Raw genomic sequence first — 16,885 nt, forward strand, 5'->3', positions numbered from 1 at the left:
ACAGTAAGTGAGGTAAAATCTTCTGAATAAAGACATAGACAGCAAAACAAACACCACAGGGGCGTTGAACATCCCTGTGCTATCCAAAGCTGGAATTACACTTAAAAAATGCACCTGTTACAACTACATGAAAATTCGGCTTAAGGACAAATCTACAGAACCTATCTTTTTGTAATTGGGGATTACCTGTATTGGCAGGAATAGAAGGGTATCATTCCTTCATGGAGCCTCACTCCTCTCAGAGGTGAACAGTGGAAGATAGAGGCAAGATAAGAACCTGACGTTTTTAAGAGTACACCACATCATATCTATAAGTCAGTAGTTTGCAACCATTGGGTCTCCAGGTTTTGGACTGTGACTCCCAGAAATCCCAGCAGGCTTACCAGTTGTTAGGAACAGTGGGAGCTGAAGTTCAAAACACCCGGAGGCCCAAAGGTTGGGAACCACTGCTATAGGTGCACTAGTTACATTTCATGGATAGGTCTTTAATTCCTTACTACTTTAGGCTTATGAATTAAAATTATGAATTAATACATGAATTAAAACACAGATACACACAATGTGAAGTCTGTACATGGCTTGTAACTTCTGAAGTTCCAACTTGTTTAAAAAAATCTGCAATGAGAAAAGGGCATTTTGTTTCACAATATGGTGCTTTTTCCCCATAGGCAACCAAATGTAAATATTTTAACTACAGGCAATATTTGAAACTGCAAGTTTAAGAATGTTCAAGAACATAACACTCAAACATGTTGAAACAGCTATTGGAAAAGGTTTAAGTTTACCTTAAGTTTACCACTTCAAACTGCAAAGAGAATACTATCCCTTTTGTGTTGTCGAAGGCTTTCATGGCCAGGATCACAGGGTTGTTGTATGTCTTTCGGGTTGTGTGGCCATGTTCCAGAAGCATTCTCTCCTGACGTTTCGCCCACATCTATGGCAGGCATCCTCAGAGGTTGTGAGGCATCCTCACAACCTCTGAGGATGCCTGCCATAGATGTGGGCGAAACGTCAGGAGAGAATGCTTCTGGAACATGGCCACACAACCCGAAAGACATACAACAACCCCACTATCCCTTTTCATTATCTGTACTGCAGATTGCTGAGACTTGCATACTGCACTTCAGGAAATTCAGAAATTAATCTGATGAAATAAATAAGATTGCTATACTAGTTTTATAGGAAAATAATAAAATCTTACTGTATTTTCTGTTAACTGGGCTCAGCTATTAATGGCACAAAAATACCTCTATTACAATAACCATTATATTCATTTTGTTGACATATCTAAGATAGGTACCTACAGGAACATAATTTAGCAGACCTCGTTACTCCATTAGAACAACTTTTGGTTTCTATAGACTTAAGAAATCTGTGTATATCCAATATTTGTTTTACATGGAAACTTGTCAGAGGTAACGTGAAGCCTTTTCCTTCCTGTAGTTTGTGTTGCCCCTTCCTGACTGCTTCTAGTTTGCTTATTTTTAAGCACTTCTATCATTACATCATCCTATCTTGGTTGTAAGTGGATGGTTCAGTGAACATTTTTTCCCCGTGGAACTGTTCTGTTTTTTTCTCTCTCTTTCTCTGTTGGCAAAGCAATTTTGGAGAAATAGACATAATTCTGTGTAAGACAAACTCTTGTGGTACCATTACATTCAAACTAATTAAATGCATATACAGTGTTCCCTCACTTATCGTGGGGGTTAGGTTCCAGGACTACCTGCAATAAGTGAAAATCCGCAAAGTAGGGACACTATGTAATGTAAACTTTTATTACGGTCAATGACCAGCTCATATCAAGGGCACCCAGTCCCGTACATCCATATGAAATCCGAGAGGTCATATACTTCACAATTAATAAAACTCCTATAAAACTAAATCATTGACAAAATTTAAAATCTAGGCTAAAAACTTCAATATTAATAAAAACCCTTATAAAATTGAATCATTGACAAAATTTAAAATCTAGGCTAAAAACTTCAACATTAATAAAAACCATTATAAAATTGAATCCTTGACAAAATTTAAAATCTAGGCTGAAGATCATATACCAGTACCATTAAGACCCAACTCAACTCACAGGATCATCCGGGGGGAGTCTAAAGGAAGGGAGTGGGGATGGCATGGGGGGGATACCCCTAACTGTAAATAACAACCTATAACTATAAATAGTGGTCTATATCTGCTTTCCCAACTCTATTCTATAGGGACACTATATTTATTTTAATATTTATACATTATTTTGCGTAGTTTTACACTACAGTGTTCCCTCACTACTTCGCGGTCCACTTTTTGCAGATTCTCTGTTTTGCGGTTTTTCAATAAACTCTAAAAGACTATTATAAATCATAAAAAAATACAATTTACAGCCTAAGGAAGGGAGGAAGGAGAAGCCAAAGGGAGAGAAAAGGAGGCTAAGTGACAACAGGAAGAGAAGGAGGTGATTTATCAACACACGATTGGTTGATAAAGACTTAAAATAGTGTATAACTACTAAAATAATGTATAAACATTAAAATAAATATAGTGTCCCTACTTCGCGGTTTTTGACTTATTGCGGGTGGTTCTGGAACCTAACCGCAGCGGTAAGTGAAGGAACACTGTATTTTAAGTCTTTATCAGCCAATCGTGTGTTGATAAATCACCTCCTCCTCCTCCCATTGCCACCTGGGCTCCTTTTCTCTCCCTTTGGCTTCTCCTTCTTCCCTTCCTTAGGCTTTAAATTGTAATTTTTTATGATTTATAATAGTCTTTTAGAGTTTATTGAAAACCCACGAAACAGCGAATCCGCGAAAAGTGAACCGCAAAGTAGTGAGGGAATACTGTACACAATGAACTATTTGTTTGTGCTCATAAAATAGTGATAAATTGAGTTCTTCAACAGAGTATGTTATTATGAACGTCAAAATGGTGCAACATACAAAGTTAATGCTGAAAATATTGGACTATGAAGTGAAAACAAAATAACTCAAACTAGTAGATAGTGATTTGCAACAAATCAAATAAATGCTTTCACCCAAAGACATAGATATACAGTAGAGTCTCACTTATCCAACACTCAATTATCCAACGTTCTGGATTATCCAATGCATTTTTGTAGTCAATGTTTTCAATATATGGTGATATTTTGGTGCTAAATTCGTAAATACAGTAATTACTACATGACATTACTGTGTATTGAACTACTTTTTCTGTCAAATTTGTTGTATAACATGATGTTTTGGTGCTTAATTTGTATAATCATAACCTAATTTGATGTTTAATAGGCTTTTCCTTAATCTCTCCTTATTATCCAACATATTCGCTTATCCAACATTCTCCTGGCCCGTTTATGTTGGATAAGTGAGACTCTACTGTATCAGCAAATTTGTTGTTATGATGTGCTTTCATGTTGACTTCAATGTATGACAATCCTATCATAAAGAAGGATTGTCACCACTTTCCTGTAAAATTGAGAGTGTAACCATTTATGTAAGCTTTTGCTGGAAGGCTGTTTTCTTGTTTTACATCTTTTTTTGGATGGTGTAAAAGAAAGCATTATTTTACCATTGAGTAACCTTTGTTTTGGGTTATCTTGCACATTAAGCTACTTTTTACATTTTTTGTCATATCACCTATTTTGTCATATCCTCCCATTCGGAGATCTACTGCATGACACTATGACCAAGACCAAATAGAACATGATACTGTTGAATTGTTTTTTCTTCAAACTGCTGCTTTTATCCTTAAATTTTACATGATAAATTGTTTTGAAACTGATAAGTTGATGCGAGGAAGAAATGCAAACATATTTGTGAGGGATGTTTTGGCTTCAGGCCTTCTTCGCGTTTGCTAGAAATCCTTAACTTATTTGAATAAGTACTGTGCCAGGGCACTGATAATTCTCTCAGTGTGTTGGTTTGGTGATGTGGGGAAAGGACTGCTGCCTAGGAATTTTCAGCAATAACCACATCTTCATAGAAGGAACTATTAAATTCAATTCGAAATATGACATAGATTGAACTGGGAAGCTTTCAGTATTTTGCGTAATTACTTTTGTTTACTGTTTTTCATTAAAGTTTCATTAGATTTTATAATATGAAACATTGTTTGTAAGCCTAGCTAAACACATAATATTAGCATTTTTGTTGCTGTGAATTTCTGCCTGCTTTTTAACCTTTGATAGTCTCTACTAGCTTTTCTCGCTGATCAAACACTGCTCTAATTGTGAGTATATTGGCAATATTGTTGGGATTACAGCTGTAATTCTTCTTGCTAATGTATTAGCTAATTGGCCTTGGAAAAATGTAGAACAGCTGGCTTACTCGCAACAACACACAAAACCATAAATTGCATGATTAGAGGTTCAATATTCAAACCCTTGTCAGCATTTCTATGGTTAAGAGTTGCTTCTCTGCTTTCTTTTTGTATCTGCTTACCATTCTAGCCTTAAAGCCAGCAGTGACATAAGTATCCCACCAATTTAATTAGAAAGGGAGGGCATGTTTTGTTGCTTTGGTCAAGATTTGCCCTTGCAACCAGACAAACCACCATTTGTCACTCTTTTCAGCCTTCTTTCAACTGTAGTCCAGGATTTAAGCATAACAAGCTAGGGCGTGCATTTCATAGTTTCTAATGATGGCTTGTGGCAGACTAACAAACCATGGCTTGTTACTGGGGCTGCGTTAGGACAGGACAATAAGCAAACTACAATCTATCTATGGCTTGTTCATTATTCAGTAGCTTTTGAACATACTTCCAAGGACATTCTAGTGAATTGTAAATATGGTTACAACTTTCCATGATAATTTGATGTGATGGCTAAGTTGATAGATGGTGTTCTATGTGCTCTCATCTCTTGAAGTCATGTCAAATGCTTCATAACTCTTTGTCTTTTCAACCATTTCTTCAGATGTTTTGTACTTCAACTCTCAGAATTCTTGACCATCAGACTTCCTATCTGGGGCTTTTGAGAGTTAAAGTCCAAGCCATCCAAAGGTATGAAGGATGAAAACCTCTAAGAGATCATAAAGCTGCAATTTATTATTCTTTTTGGCAAATCTGATACTTAGGATCTCCATCAAATACTGATCACACTTTGAAAAAGGAGATTAAGGTATAAATTGAGAGGAGACAGGTTTTTAAAAATCAAATGTTCAAATTGATTTTTAAATGTAGTAAATATAGTATCTTCATTGTGAGCATGTTGGCCACAGCCTAACCTTTATTAGTATACTGATTCATTCATACAATAACTGCTAGGAATTATTTTCTTTGCATGTGGCAACAAAAGAGGTTAATGTTTAACAAATACTTGTTTTGGGGTAGTTTTGCCAGCATCACTTTCTTGCCATTCCCCATTCTATGACTTTAAATGTTGGGATGTGCAGCCAAATTTGTAAAACTGCTCCGCCTGTCTGCCCTTGTGTAGAGCAGCTTCTTATCAGTTGAATAGTGAATAGTTTTTTGACTTTCATAAGAAGACTGGAATGTGAGTATAAGGAGACTGAAATGTGACCATCTTGAATTGCAGAAGTGCACAGGAAAGTATAAGGGTTGTGAGAAATATTACATTCATGGCTATATCAATTAATTTCCCTGCAAAGTACGAAGTGTTGGTTTTGACCTCTAAAGCCCTACATGGTCTGGGTCTGGGTTACCTACAGAATTGCTTTCTCCTGAAAAATCCGCCCATGAGACTGAGGTCTTCTGAGTTGGGAAGGCTGTTTCAACCAGCCAGAACCCAGAGGATTTTTTTCGTTACCCGCCCCAAGGCTGTGAAATGACTTGCTGGGAGACCTCCCGACTGCTAAATGAGCTTTCAGAATTTTATATACATCTGAATACCTATATTTTCTGGCAGGCCTATCCAGTCACATGGATTTTAAAACCGTGTGTTATGTTTATTGTGTTTTAACTTTTGTCTCATTTGTTTTAATATATATTTTAATATATGCTTTTATGGTTGTATTTTAGCTATGTTTTAATATGTACTTTTTAATAGGTGTATTTGATTATGTTTTGCTCTGCCTCTAGCCGAAAGAAGAGGCGGGTAATAAATATTCCTATTATTATTATTATTATTATTATTATTATTATTATTATTATTATTAATTTTAATATGTTTTTCTTTTTAATTATTTCAGATGTTTCCAGACTTTCCTTTTCAGCAGGTAAGATCTTGTTTTAGTACTTTGATATGTTATAACTCCAATAAATTGATAATTATAATTCTAGTAGCTTTCAAAACATTCATATGATACTTGGTTAAATAAAACACTTGTATACTTTTGTTTTGCTTTTATGTGCTGAACATCGCATAATATTGCATATTGTAAACACAATGACATGTTTACCCTTCAGTTACAGAGTACTGTAGCTGCCAGATATTCATGTATGTGAGAATTTGCGGAAGTAGGAATTGTAGCTCCTGCGGATGCATGGATAAAAATATGTGAATCATGATTTTGAGACATAATAGGAGTATCTCCAAGGGTTCATGGATGAAGCAAATGATCTAGATCCATTTCAGTCTGTTTTCAGGTCTGGTTATGGAACAGAGACCGCTTTGACTGCCTTAGTGATGAACCTATGCAGGGAATTGGGCAGGGAGAGATGATCCCTTTTGGTTCTCCTGGACCCTTCAGCTGCTTTTGATACTATCAACCATGGTTCCCTTCTCAGGTGACTTTTTGGGATGGGGCTTGGAGGTACAGTTCTTCAATGGCTTCGTTTCTTCCTGGAGGGACGTGCTCAAATGGTGGCACTGGGGGACTTCTGTATGACTTCTTGGCCTGTGGGGTCCCTCAGGGCTCCGTGTTGTCCCCTATGCTGTTCAACATATACGTGAAACTGCTGGAAGAGGTCATCTGGAGTTTTGAGGTGCAGTGCCATCAATATGCAGATGGCACCCAACTCTATGATTCCGTTTCATCTAATTGTAAGGAAGCAGTTTATGTGCTAAACTAGTGCCTGACTGCTATAATGATCTGGATGAAGGCAAGCAAATTGTAGCTTAATCCAGACAAAACAGAAGTACTCCTGTTCAGTCAAAAGACAGATCTGAGAATAATGATCTGCCTATGTTAGATAGGGTTGCACCCCCTGAACATGCAGGTTTGCAGTTTGAGGGTACTCCTGGATTCAGCTCTGAACCTGAAGGCCCAGGTATCAGCAGTGACCAGGAGTGCTTTTGCACAATTAGAGCTAGTGTGCCAACTGCATCTATTCCTGGAAAAGTCAGATCTGGCCATGGTAGTGTAAGCCTTGATTCCATCCCTGTTGGACTACTGTAATGCGTTCTACGTGAGGCTGTCTTTGAAAAGTGTTCAGAAACTTCAGTTGGTCCAAAGAGCAGCAGCCAGACTGCTAACTGGGGCTGGATACAAGTAATGGACAACTCCTCTGTTGCAACAGTTCCACTGGCTGCTGACATGTTTCTGGGCACAATTTAAAGTTTTGACCTATATGGCTCTGGTTTTGACCTATACGGCTCTGGTCCAGGTTATCTGAAGAATTGTATTTCTTTTTATGAACCAGTTAGACATCTACAATCTACTGGCGAGGGCCTTCTCTCTGTCCCACTACCCATTCAGGCGTGTTTGGTGGGAACATGGGAGATAAGGGCCTTTTTGCTTGCTGCTCCTGCTTTTAAGTGTAGAATTCAAAGGCATAACCATGCTATTCTGGATCAGTGTGCAAAGGGATCCTTTAGCATCTTTGAAACTGACAGAAAGAAGTTGTAGCACATGAGATTTACAAAATGGCATGCCTAACAACAGACTTTAGTAGCTCCGAATCAGAAGATCATATGTATGAATAAGAACAGAAATGCCAAACTTATGGATATGTTGATGGGGCAGCAAGTTGAGTTTTAATAATAATGGTCTTGTGGGACAAAGGCAGAAGGAAAACCGTTGCCTAAACCAGAGTGAGTAGATAACCATATGAATAGGGAGAGAGTTATTGGAATGTAATGATGATGCTAGGAAGGTGATGTGATACACTGGCCAAGAGAGACCTCACAAGACTTGGGTATTAGCTAGTGTTATAATATGTGTCGTGTGCCAGGAAACCATTATTTCTGTTAAATCCACTATCCAAGTCTGCATTTTTTCTTTGCAATCTTCCTTTGTACTGTAGTCTTAAGAAACGTACTTACTTACTTAGGCGATCCCTCGTAGTTCGAGGATGATGGTCCTCCATTTCTGTTATCTTGGGGATGGATCAGTAGATGGCTGAAGAGACCTATTCTTGATCTGCATGTTCTCCCGCAGTGAGGACATCAATTTCCAGGTGGAAGGCAGTCTCGGTCAGGGTTGGCTTGACGGGCCTTCCTCTTGGCATGTTTCTCCCTTAAGCCCTCCATTCGTGCCTCTTTGAACTCCGCAGCACTGCTGGTCACAGCTGACCTCCAATTAGAGCGCTCAAGGGCCAGGGCTTCCCAGTTCTCAGTGTCTATGCCACAGTTTTTCAGGTTGGCTTTAAGCCCATCTTTAAATTTCTTTTCCTGCCCACCAACATTACATTTCCCGTTCTTGAGTTCGGAGTAGAGTAACTGCTTTGGGAGACGGTGATCGGGCATTCGGACAATGTGGCCAGTCCAGCAGAGTTGATGGTGTAGGAGCATCGCTTCAATGCTGGTCTTTGCTTCCTCAAGCATGGTGACATTTGTCGGACTGTCTTCCCAAGAGATTTGCAGGATTTTTCTGAGGCAACGCTGATGGAAACGCTCTAGGAGTTCAGTGTGACGTCTGTAGACCGTCCACGTTTCGCAGGCGTAGAGCAGGGTTGGGAGGACAATGGCTTTATAAACAAGCACCTTGGTATCTCTACAGATGTCCCGATCATCAAACACTCTCTGCTTCATTCTGAAAAATGCTACACTCGCAGAGATCAGTCAGTGTTGTATTTCAGTGTCAATGTTGACTTTTGTGGAGAGGTGGCTGCCAAGGTAGCGGAAATGGTCAACCCTTAAGAAACTACCACTCACAGTAAACCATCAAACATAATCAGGGATAGACAGGTTGGCTGTATTGCAAAATTCTAGAAATTCTAAAATCTGAAAAACAGCAATCCCATTACTAAGCCAACTAAAAAAACTTTTGAAGCTGGCATAATTTTATTTTGTGCTTTTTACATTGCCTAATATGATATCACTATTTGATGGCTTTCGGAAATTGTTTTAGTAAACCGTCAAGTTAGTATGTCCTTCGTATTAGCTTTTTCTTCTCTGGCTAGCAATATAAAGACCAAAAAATACATTAAGTCTGAGGAAAGGTGATTGAACCTAGTTGACTGTTGATCCCTTCCAGACAACCCGACTCAGAACTTCAATTCCCATGTTTGCTATTATGAGCTGAAGGAGTTTTTAAGGATAATTTTCTTGGACTGTTTTAAGCATGCTCTTTTGTGTTCTCTGGAATTTTTTTATAAACAGATTCCTTCTCTGGTTCTTTCCTTTTGTGCTAACTGTCACTGTCACTTGGAGAACTGCCCTTTCCCATTTGACGTCATATCTGACTACACACGATCCCCTCAACCCATTACAGTCAGGATTTTGTATAGATCACTTCATTTAAATAGCCTTGGCACATGCAGTAAATGCTATTCTAATGGCTAGGGCTTAGCATCAAACATCTGTGTTGATCATTTTGGGTGTTTTAGCAGCTTTTGTCACTTTTTACAACTCATGTTAAAAATACTAATTTTCCAAAGTTTGTTTCTCAAGCAGAATTTCTTTACTTTCAAAAATCTGCTTGCATATATCACTTGAGTCAAGAAGAAACCCTGCTAAGGAGCTAATCTAGCTGCATTTAACAGAATCTGGCCTATTTTGGAAGGGTTGTTGACTAGAAAGATGGTATATACATGCCATTGCAAATCTGAAAAGGAAAGCAGCTATGGGGGATGCTCAAATGTAGTTCAATTCTGGATCTCAGTGAAAGATTGCAAGACACACTTTCAGGGATTTGCTGCCACTTAGTGCTAACTTACTGTCAGCAGCAATATTTGTGGGTCAGTGAATTGGTAGGAGTTTGGTGAAGTTTTGTTTTGCTTTGTTTTGAAGGTGTGTTAGATTTAGTACTTTGGAGTCATACCCTTTCACAACTGATTAGAACTAAATTTGTTTTTTTTAATCAAAAATTATAATTTCCATAAGTCAACCGGCAACCTGAAGATATAGTCACACACATAGACACCTGAATGAGTGAATGAGAGAAAGAGAGAGAGAGAGCCTTTTGAAGACTTGGTAATAGCCTGAAGTCTACATTTGGCTCTTTTTAGTATGCCTGTCTTTTCTGTGCAGCCTATTTCCATTACAATGCACTTCTGCTCTATGAGAAAGTAATGTAGCAATGAGGACTTTTGCAGTACTCCTCGGTCATAGTGTGCAGTTGACAATTGGATTAAATATAGATGCTGTTGTTCTCCTTGTAGTTGCTGGCGGATAAAGGTCATCCTGAACATTTCCTTTCCTCTTTGATTTCATAGTTCAACCTTTTTGTATGGATGATTGAGTGTGTACTGCTGAATGCATTACTTGATTAGGTGGTTTGTTAAACCATCACATAAGGGAGTTATCCTACATTTCTCTAATCTCTGTGATGTCTTTGATGTCTTTGCCACTTACTTTGCTCTCGCTTTTTAATTGAGGGCAAGAATATGAGACTTGAGGATTTCAGAGTGCAAATCACTGGGGGCTTCTGAGGGCAACTTGTTAACATTTTATCACTTTAAAGCTGGATTGAAGACTGTGCTTCAGCATCTTTAAAGTCTCAGCAGTCTTGTTGCCTGTGCAGAAAAATGGGAGATATGATTTTTAATTGGGCATCCAGCTCAATGAGCTTTATGTTTGAGATAGAATGAATTAATCATATTAATCTTATGAATGATACTGATTTTGTTATCATCTCTGTGTAACAATATAATTTACTCAGGTGGTTTGTTTCCTATATAAAATTTGTTTTTCATAATCTAAAAAAATACTTGAGAATACAATACTAGATGCTTCTGATTAATCTGGAAAAATGTGTGATTCGTCCAGGGAATTATGTATTTGTCCAAAATACAAATAAAGCATAAATGCCGTCTCATCAAAAGAAACTGAAAAAGATCTGTGAGAAGTTTATTATAATATGTATATAGAGTATATACTATGTATCTTGAGTAACTCTGCATCACTAACTTGAAGGTATCTCAAAAGAAGTCTCCCATTCACTCAATTCTTTCATCATGGTATAAGCTCATGACTATCTATATATATAAATGAGTGATGGCATCACGGCGACCCACAAAACAACAAAACTACAGCCCCCCCCCACCTCAAAATTTGACAACACAACCCATCATCCACGCCTCTAGGTTGATACAACAAAAAGAAAAGAAAAATAAAGTCCTAATTAGAGGGAGAGCAATAATTGTTTTTATCCAATTGCTGCCAGTTTAGAGGGCTAATCTCTGCCCACTTGGTCTCCTAGCAACCAACTCAGCCAAGGGACAGCCAGGGTTCAGTTAGGGGACAGACAGACTTAGGCCTCACTTAGGCCTCTTCCACAGATTATCTAATTTGCACTGGATTATATGGCAGTGTAGACTCAAGGCCCTTCCACACAGCTATATAACCCATTTATAATCTTATATTATCTGCTTTGCACTGGATTATCTTGACTCCACACTACCATATAATCCACTTCAGTGTACATTTTATACAGCTGTGAAGAAGGGGACTCATATAATCCAGTTCTAAGCAGATAATATAAGATTAGAAATATACAGTAGAGTCTCACTTATCCAACATAAACAGGCCGGCAGGATAAGTGAATATGTTGGATAATAAGAAGGGATTCAGGAAAAGCCGATTAAACATCAAATTAGGTAATTATTATACAAATTAAGCACCAAAACATCATATTATGCAACAAATTTGACAGAAAAAGTAGTTCCATGCGCAGTAATGCTATGCAGTAATTACAGTAGAGTCTCACTTATCCAACACTCGCTTATCCAACGTTCTGGATTATCCAATGCATTTTTGTAGTCAATGTTTTCAATATATCGTGATATTTTGGTGCTAAATTCATAAATACAGTAAATACTACATAGCATTACTGCGTATTGAACTACTTTTTCTACAAAATTTGTTGTCTAACATGATGTTTTGGTGCTTCATTTGTAAAATCATAACCTAATTTGATGTTTAATAGGCTTTTCCTTAATGCCTCCTCATTATCCAACATATTCGCTTATCCAACATTCTGCCGGCCCATTTATGTTGGATAAGTGAGACTCTACTGTACTGTATTTACAAATTTACCACTAAAATATCACAATGAATTTAAAACACTGACTACAAAAACATTGATTATGAAAAGGCAGACTGCGTTGGATAATCCAGAACATTGTATAAGCGAATGTTGGGTAAGTGAGATTCTACTTTAATATGAAATAATTACTGGGATAGAATAATGCAGAACAATATAATCTCTAAAACCAGGACAGTAAATAAAGAGCAACACTCTGAAAGCAGAGAAATTGGAAATTCCACAAAGAAAACAATCAGGGCCAGCTAACACCTCCCAAGAAAGGATTCTTCCAGAAAGGAAGCTGAGAAGGGAGTGAAGCACTGTGTATTACCAAAGTCATTATTATTACTATTATTACTATTATTATTATTATTATTATTATTATTATTATTATTATTATTATTATTATTGTGTTGCGGGCAACAGTGAAAATGAATACAATCTGGCTCCAAGTATTCAAAAACACTAAAATCATGATATATAAAAATTAATGTGGTATAATAAAACAGAACAATACAATCTCTAAAATCAGAACACTAAATAAAGAACAACACTCTGAAAACGGGAATTCCAGACAGGAAATAATCAGGGCCAGCTAACACCTCCCAACAAAGTATTCCCATCATCAAAGTCTGGCAAATCCTCTGTTTTCTCAGGGCCACAGACAGTAGAAGCACATAAAATATCACAAACAACACCACTCTGAAAACAAGGGAATTCCAGACAGGAAACAATCAGGGCCAGCTAACACCTCCCAACAAAAAATTCACTCGGGGAGGAAACAGCCAGGCTTTAAAGCTGCAAGGCCATTACATCCTAATCATTTTTCCTAATTGCAGCATTCATACTTGCCTCCAACAGACAAAAAAAACCAATCAGAAATATTTTATATTCACAACCTTTAGGAAATAATATCCCCTGATGGTGCAGCGTGTTAAAGCGCTGAGCTGCTGAACTTCTGGACCGAAAGGCCGCAGGTTTGAATTGGGGGAGCGGAGAGAGCCCGCACTGTTAGCCCCAGCTTCTGCCAACCCAGAAGTTCAAAAACATGCAAATGTGAATGCATCAATAGGTACTGCTCCGGCGGGAAGGTAACGCCGCTCCATGCAGTCATCCCACATGATCTTGGAGGTGTCTACGGACAACGCCGGCTCTACGGCTTAGAAATGGAGATGAGCACCAACCCCCAGAGTCAGACATGACTGGACTTAATGTCAGGGGAAAATGTTTACCCTTTACCTTAACTACCACCAATTCCTCAATACTTTATTTCCCATACCAGTAGACTTCGCCACAGCAACGCATGGCTGGGCACAGCTAGTAGATTTCTAAAAGGGTAGAGTGACTTATGATGTCCAACTTCTGAATTGTCTTGTGACATTTACACATTATTTGTGATTATAACACAAGGGACAGTTTTCAGTCTCTGGTCATGTTTAGCTTGGAAAAAAAAGATTGCGAGGGGACATAATAGGCATCTTTAAATATTAGAAAGGATGTCACATTGGCGGGGGGGGGGGGGCGTGTTTTCTGCTGCTAGGACAGGAAGAAATGGAATCAAATGATTGGAAAAGAGACTCCACCTTAACATTACAGAAAACATCCTGATAGAGCTATGTTGCCTTAGAGTGCAGTAGAAGATCCTTTTCTGGAGGTTTTAAGCAGAGGCTGGATGGCCATCTGTTGGAAGTGCTTTGATTGTGCTTTCTGACATGGCAGAAGGGGATTGAACTGTATGTCCCTTGAGATCTCTTTCAACTCTGATTCTGTGATTCTACAATCTTTAAAAGAGAGACATTTGCCTGAGTAGGCAGCCTGGTATGCTATGAGAAAACCATTTTGTTGACTGTTTGATGACAACACTAGTCGAACCGTATTTTGGTGCTGTGTTGTATGTGGTAGGACCCAAATTATTCATTAGCGTAACAACTAGCAGATAGGATGATGACCAAAAACATAAACTACATTGGCAACATTTGACAGAACAAGTCTTACTGCTTTTCCATCTGTACTTCTGCAGTCATGTGTCAAATGGGAAAAGTGACCAGACAGTGCACCACATGTGCAAAGTTTGATTCCAAAGATCACTGCAGCATGGAAGTGACATTCTTTGGTTGTTTATACAGTGGCTGGCACAAAAATGTTCTATTGGAGAATGTTTCCCTTGGTACGGACAATTCTGTTTTAGGATACAAAATATCCCCACAATAATATTAATGACAGATCTTCAGAAATCAAATCTTTGATTTCTCTCAGGTTCCTAATTTTGGGGGTTCATTACAAAGTGTTTTTTGTTTTGCTTTTGCTTTCAGTTGGAAATAAGAAAAATAGTATTTTTGTGCTGTTTACATTTTCCCCAGGAAACAAGTCTGTCAGGTACTCAAAATAAATGTTTCTTTGCATGGCAACATGACTTTTCTGATCATTATACTTGCAGCATGAGAATATTTCTTTTGCTTTTAAAAGTGTCTTTGTATTCTTCTATATATTTTTATTTTGATTAATGTCTTGTATTTAAGGAAAAGGAACTCAAATTGTTCTGTACTTCATTCTTCTATGTCTGCTTTGAAGACATATCCATGCATGAAACTTTATTGGAATTTTCGTTATGGTTTGGAATATTACTGTTAAAATCTCTGTGTTGTCTATATGTGTTTTGATAAGACAAGATGCTGACAATCAGAACTGACAGTCCTATTTTGAAGATATTAATACATGTGTTTGATACATGTATCTTCTTTTCCGCTCTTTAGAAAACAGATGGAAACAGTCTGTATTATGTAAACTATGGGATTGCATTAATGGGTTGTTTTCTTTTGTTTTCTACTCCACTTGATTAATTGTGGGGTTTTTTTTGCCTGATAAGCTTTTATCATGCCAGTTTATATACCAGTGGTTCCCAACCTTTGACCAAGGTCTACTTGACCAGGGACCACTTGATCAGAGACCACTTTGACCAGGGACCAACATTAGTACCAAAAGGGTTACGAATCAGTTTTTGGTCAAGGTTAGATTCGGTTTGGTTATTTGGGGTGCTGATTCAGAAAATTGCACTGGATAGACCACATCAGCTCTAGTTTCTGCTCACCCACAGAAAGCCATATTTAATAATCTAGAGCTGATGTGGTCTATCTAATGCAATAGTAAGCTCTGTGGAAAGGAGCGGAAATAAAAATTAAAAAATAAAATAAAGAAAGAGGAAGGAGGTTTGCGGATCAGATTTTCATTCTCGCAGCCCACTACTAGGCCGCAGCCACAGGTTGAGAACCACTGTTATATACTTTTAAATCTCTAAACTCTAATTTTATTTGTATGGTGTGAATCATGCAGCCCTCTAGATGCTGTGGGATTATGTTTTCCATCAGGCATAACCACAATTGCAAATGATGAAAATCCAGGGAACTGGAGTCCAACAAAAAAACATTTGGAGGACCTTATAATTGCCACCCTTGCTGTTGATTTTTTTATATTCATACCTGCTATGGGATAAAATACTCTTTGGGATGAATGTGCAATGTAACTTTTTATCAAATAACTAAATGTGCCCAGATTTATGTTAACATGGAGATCTGAAAGACTGTAGAAATTAATCAGGAATTACTATAATCTGATTATAAATAATCTGATTTTGTTCAAGGGATGAAGCTACATGAAGAACACTAGACTTCAGTGGGGCAGTATCACCTGGGTGTCATTATTAACAGTTTCTTTGTCATGAAGACCCATATCCAAATATGTTTTGTGCAATGTGAAGCACCATCCCTAGCATTGAAAACATGGTCCAGTTAAGCATTTTGCAGCATGATTTCACTTGTTCTGTTTGTATAGAGGTTCACAGGTATAAGGCAATGCTCAAAGCAGGGATGAAACACCAGTCAGGCAATACGTCCTGGAATACTGTGTCCAATTCTGGGCACCACAATTCAAGAGGGATATTAACAAGCTGGAATGTGTCCAGAGGAGGACAGCTAAAATGATCAAAGGTCTAGAAACCATGAATCCCTTGGAGGAGTGCTTTAAAGAACTGGGTATGTTTCACATGCAGAAGAGAAAGTTGAGGGGAGACATGGTCACTATGTTCAAATATTTGAAAGGATGTCATAAGGAAGAGGGAGCAGACTTGTTTTCTTCTTCCCTGTAGACTAGGACTCAGAGCAGTGGGTTCAAATTACAAGAAAGGAGATTCCACCTGAACTTTATGGAGAACCTCTTGACCATAAGAGCTGTTCAGCAGTGGAACTCTCTGTCTCAAGTCTGGTGGAGGGTCCTTCTTTGAAGGCTTTAAAACAGAGGCTGGCTGGCCATCTGTCATGAGTTCTTTGATTGTGCTTTTTCTGCATGGCAGTGTTTGGACTGGATGGCTCGCGTGATCTCTTCCAACTCTTTGATTCTAAATACAGAAAAATCAGGCTTGTGGAGCTCCCTTCCTTTATAGGTTACTCTGGGGTCCTTTTGTTGACTTTCTATAGGCAGTTGGAAATGTACTTATTTTGACAGGATTTTGAAAACCAATTGCTCAAGGAGAGTGGAGTTTGTACAATGTGTTGCCAGTTTTCATTTAAGCTACTTTTAACTTTATTGATAAGTTATATTTTTCA

The 16,885-nt window shown here is 38.0% G+C and overlaps 1 protein-coding gene across 2 annotated transcripts in view; it reads left to right on the plus strand.

The window, feature by feature from the left end:
• The window catches only part of ptk2 (protein tyrosine kinase 2), a 261,873-nt gene that overhangs the window by 69,532 nt on the left and 175,456 nt on the right, over positions 1-16,885 (plus strand). Inside the window, exon 2 of one of the 2 annotated variants that reach the window (XM_062979966.1) lies at positions 6,129-6,155. The exons of the other annotated variant lie outside the window; for it this stretch is intronic. The gene's annotated coding sequence lies outside the window, so the exon portion shown is untranslated. The remainder of the gene's footprint in view (positions 1-6,128; positions 6,156-16,885) is intronic. 2 annotated transcript variants of the gene reach the window in all.

This window comes from Anolis carolinensis, chromosome 4 (assembly GCF_035594765.1).
Source record: "Anolis carolinensis isolate JA03-04 chromosome 4, rAnoCar3.1.pri, whole genome shotgun sequence".
NCBI classification, from domain to species: domain Eukaryota; kingdom Metazoa; phylum Chordata; class Lepidosauria; order Squamata; family Dactyloidae; genus Anolis; species Anolis carolinensis.